Genomic DNA, 4,907 nt, shown 5'->3' with positions numbered 1-4,907 from the left:
AAATACACAACACATGAAAAGATGTTTCACCTCATTTAAAGTTACAGAAATGACAATTAAAATAAAATTTCATTTTTAACGTACATTGGGGGAAATAAAAATTGAATCTGGTATTGATCAGGATGTGAGGGGAGAGCTACTCTATGTTCTTGCAGAGACTATGGTCTTGGTGGAATGGCCTGTGTGGAGGGTAATTTGGCAATGAGATTTAAAACAAGCACTTTCTTGGATCCAGCAATTATACTTATAGAAGCTTGTCCTCCAGAAACATCCATGCAAGTGCTATTTACATTTGAGGTTGGCCACTGCCGCATTGTTTGAAATAGTGAATACTTGCGGACAACCTAAATGTTCATCAAAAAGGTGAACACTGAAATTATGGTATATCCATCTGGAGAATAATATTCAACCACTAAAAAGAATAAAGCTGATAGACTGACAAGGAAACAACTCCAAGAAATAGTGTAATAAAAAAAAAAGTCACAAAACAATAAGCTTAGAATTATCCCAATCACGCCAAGAAAATAAAATTTCGATCACCCTCCTACCTGTCTAAATGCGTGGTAAAGGATCCAGAAAAGTCACAAACCAGTAGAAGGGTGCCGCCCTCGGGATGAGGACAGCAACAGCAGACACCTTTCATTTTTCCCCCCAACCCTTCTCGTGTGTTTGCGTCTTTTATTGTCAGTATGCCTTCGTGTTGTTATTTGTGTGTTGCTTTTTTAAACAGATAATGAAAACTACGTGCTCCGAAATATTAACGGGTCATCTTTGATCAGTAGAGCCACTTTTGCCTTTCTTGTTCCCTAAATATTTTGGTAATTTTCTAAAATACGAAAGATCCTATCAGCATAGCTTGGATTGAAGAGGTCAAAAAAGATTTCCAATATGTATTTTTGTAGTCAAGGAAACTAGGGCTGTGAAAAATTTCTTATTCAAGGTCACACAGATTATAACATAAGTCTGAGGCTGGTTTTACAGTATGCCAGAGATCTCAATTAACCAGTATATATCATTATAGGGGCGAATTTTCTTTTATTATTTCCAATAAAGATCTACTTTGAAAATTACTTCTAAATCACACTATGACTTTTTGCACATTCCCGGCCAAGTTCAGGTCCATAGCACAAAACTCTTGACGTACAATGAGAACCATGCTCCAAGTCTTATCACAGCAGTACTCAACCCACCAAGAAGCCAAGAGGAACAGACACTCCGGATGAACTCCCTTAAAACAATATTTAGTGATTAAATCATCAGAGAAGCCCAGATCTGATTTAAAGTCCTATGCTAGTGAAAACTAACCTTCGTCACCTGCATTCATCTCAGGTTGCTGCAGGCAACAACGGCTTCATTGGTATGCGGTTTCCTTTTGGGGGAATAAAAATATTTTGGAACTAGATGGAGGAGGTAGTTGTACAATATTGTAAATGTGTTAAATGTCACTGGGTTGTTTACTTTAAAATGGTTGATTTTATGTTATGTGAACTTTACCTTAATAATTGTTTTTCCATCTATATACATGGCACCAAAGAGGGCAGATTTTGAAAGGAGACAGCAATTCCCACTGCTCCCCTGACTCATTCTATTCATACACATATACACACACACAAATAAGGACAGGCAGTCCCCAACCCATTCTGGTTCGGTGTTATGATGGTGTGAAAGCAACACACACTCAGTAGAAAGCAGTAATAAAATATAATCTTATTACATAATAATATTAATATGGTAAGAACGGTCTCATGATTCTCACGATGCCGGACAGCATCAGTGAGCCACAGCTCCCAATCGGTCATGTAATCACGAGGGTAAACTGGCACTCTACAGCGTACTGTGTTGCCAGATGATTTTGCCCAACTGTGGGCTAACCCAAGTGTTCTGAGAACAATGGAGGCAGGCTAGGCTAAGCTATGGTGTTCAGGAGGTTAGGTATATTAAATGCATTTTCAACTTACGGTATTTTTGAGTTATGAGGGGTTTATCAAGATGTAACCCCATCATAAGTCAAGGAGCATTTGTACACAGATACTCCTAAGCCTAGAAAAAAGCTCAGATGTTCATTCAACCAATGGTGGCTGTGTCCCAGGCCATGAGGACTCAGTCCTGCTGCCTCCAGGAGCTTCCTCTAGAGCAGGTGCTGTGCTGAGGAATCCTGACTTAACACAGGAAGCAATAGGGAGCCACACAGGAATGCCAAGTACAAGAGCACCATGATCACATGCATGCTCTGGATGGCTGATTTGACTACAGTGGGAGAATACGTAGGTGGCAAGAAGCAAAGGGATGACCCTTCAAAGAGGGGACAGTGGCAAGGGTGAGGTATTAACAGTGGCCTGCAAAAGGCAGTCCGCTTAAAGAAAGAGCAAAGACATAGACTTAATGGTCCCTGAAGACTGCCCAGATGGTAGCTGCAGCACCACACAGCTCTGCAGTGAGTGCAGGGCAGGTCCCACCACAGCATAGCGAGCAACACCCCAGCCTGGACCAGAAGCTGGGGGCAGGCGGGTAAAGTGTCCAGGCCACAGTCTGGTTTTCTCAGCTGCATGGCTGGGTGTAGAGAGATGCTGATTCCAAAGAGATTGGTATAAGGAGCGGTAGACTGTTCATTAGCCAATTCAAAATGTGTCTGATCCATATAAATCAATCCAGAAAGGAAGCTTTACTTTCCCAGGCTAGTCCAGGAAGTTTATTTAACTATAAATACTATTTATTGACCCAAATAACCTATGATTTCTAACGTATTTGCACAGGTCAAGGCATCCCGGGGGACCTCAGTGCCCACCGTCCACCCTGTAGAGCTCATGTTGAAGAGCTGAGATGCAGCCGACCAACCCACCTCCCCTCTCCCATGCCACCCTCATCGCCAAAGGGATGCGAACAAGCCTCCTTCCCATGGCCCTCGCACTCCACCAGGGCTCCCACTGGGAAAGGCAACAAACTTGGAAGGCAACTGGGAAACAACTGGGAATATGAAAAAGGTTCTTATTGAAGTGACAGAGGGATCCGGCAGCAAAAGGATCCCACAGCTGTGAGAGGAGGGGATGCGCACAGCGGCTGCTCTTGTCTGACCGTTTATCTCTGGTGTGCAGGGAGCTGCCTAAATAGTGCTTACAGATGAAGAGTTCTACCCAAAGTACCATTTTACTAATATTGTTTCCTTTGCTTATCAAATTAGCTATCCTAATGGTCTATTTTCTTAAAATGCAAAATTTAGTTTTAAAAACCAAATGTTAAAATCAGTTATTCAGGAAAGGGATTGAGTTTGTTCCTGGAAAAAGGATAAAAAAATATTGATGATAGCATCAAAGCTTCACATTTTTGAACTCTAAATATTAACTGTGAAATAAAACATGTCTTGGAAAGCTTTCTAAATTAATAAAGTCTGGTTTTGTGTTATAAATAGTATCACAGATAACAGAGAAGAATCTTGGCATCTTTCTTCTCAGGAAATTGATCAAGTTAAAAAAAAAAATCAACAGATTATTATAACCCTTTTGGGAACAAGATGTCCTTTCTCTCTCAAAACTATCTGCAACAAAACTGGTAGCTTTAAATTTTGTCTCCTAAACACTGTATCACCACTCAATCACCTATGAAAGCAAGTTTTTTCCTGCCTAACCAGATGATTTTTGTCTGTCTCCGATATGCAGGGCTATTCTGACTTCGGGTGTGCGAGGGTGTCTGTTGCTCAATAAATACAATGTCTTTTTTGCTCAAGCGTCTTATTTCTATTAAACTAAGATGATGGTGCTAACACGTTCACTTTTAAACAGTTCTCCTGACATGGTCACAGGTGCAGGAAGCAGGAGTGCTAGGGGTGTCATGCCAAGTGTCCGTATCATGGCAATGCCAGGTTAAGCCAACAGCTGAGCATGTCTGTGTTACTCAAACAGAAGTCACAGTGCATGAGCTGCTTACTGACACCTGTCAGGTAGAGGACACAGGCACCTGGTAGAAACCCTGCACCTCCTATGAGAGTGTTCAGAACTCGATTTCTTACCTAATTCAGTATCTGGTATAATTCATCCACCACTGCAATATGTCTGTTTGGCAGGTGAGTGAACCATTTTATACTAAACCAATCTCTTTCAGAGTAGTAACAGACTCCCAAGTTAACTGCTTTCTCTTCTTTTAATAAACAGGTAACGGCCAGGCATGGTGGCTCACACCTGTAATCCTAACACTCTGGGAGGCTGAGGCGGGAGGATCGCCTGAGCTCAGGAGTTTGAGACCAGTCTGAGCAAGAGTGAGATCCTATCTCTACTAAAAATAGAAAAAAATTAGCTGGGCATGGTGGCGCATGCCTGTAGTCCCAACTACTTGGGAGGCTGAGGCAGAAGGATCACTTGAGCCCAGGAGTTTGAGGTTGCTGTAAGCTAGGCTGACGCCACGGCACTCTAACCCAGCAGACAGAGCGAGACTCTGTCTCAAAAGAAAATAAATTAATTAATTAAAAAAATAAATAAATCTAGAGATGTCCCTGTGGACTCCATCCTCAAACTGATTCCACAACAGATCCTGAGGGCACCCAGCAGGTTACAGCACTCCACCCAAAAGGGAGCCCGTCTTCATTCATTCTTTCCAAGTGGTAACACATTATACATAAGCCAAAATCTAATATGTAAAAAATATGAAAGGGACATAAACCCAATTTAAAAAAGGTCAACACCCCAACAGGAAAATAAGAAAATATAATACATGACACCTGAATGCTTGAAAAGATGCTCAATCTCGCTCATAGGAAGATGCAAGTTCAGGCCGGGCGTGGCAGCTCACGCCTGTAATCCTAGCACTCTGGGAGGCCGAGGTGGGTGGATTGTTTGAGCTCAGGAGTTCGAGACCAGCCTGAGCAAGAGCAAGACCCTGTCTCTACTAATAAATAGAAAGAAATGATCTGGACAACT

At 42.0% G+C, this 4,907-nt stretch overlaps 1 protein-coding gene across 1 annotated transcript in view; it reads right to left on the bottom strand.

Moving 5' to 3' along the window:
• Positions 1-4,907, bottom strand: part of SLC23A2 (solute carrier family 23 (ascorbic acid transporter), member 2) — a 60,035-nt gene that overhangs the window by 54,528 nt on the left and 600 nt on the right. The gene's annotated exons all lie outside the window — the stretch shown is intronic.

The sequence above is a fragment of the Propithecus coquereli genome, unplaced genomic scaffold, assembly GCF_000956105.1.
Source record: "Propithecus coquereli isolate 6110/MARCELLA unplaced genomic scaffold, Pcoq_1.0 Scaffold139, whole genome shotgun sequence".
Taxonomy (NCBI): Eukaryota; Metazoa; Chordata; class Mammalia; order Primates; family Indriidae; genus Propithecus; species Propithecus coquereli.
Note: the sequence above shows the minus strand (reverse complement) of the source record. Positions and strands in the feature narration are given on the sequence as shown.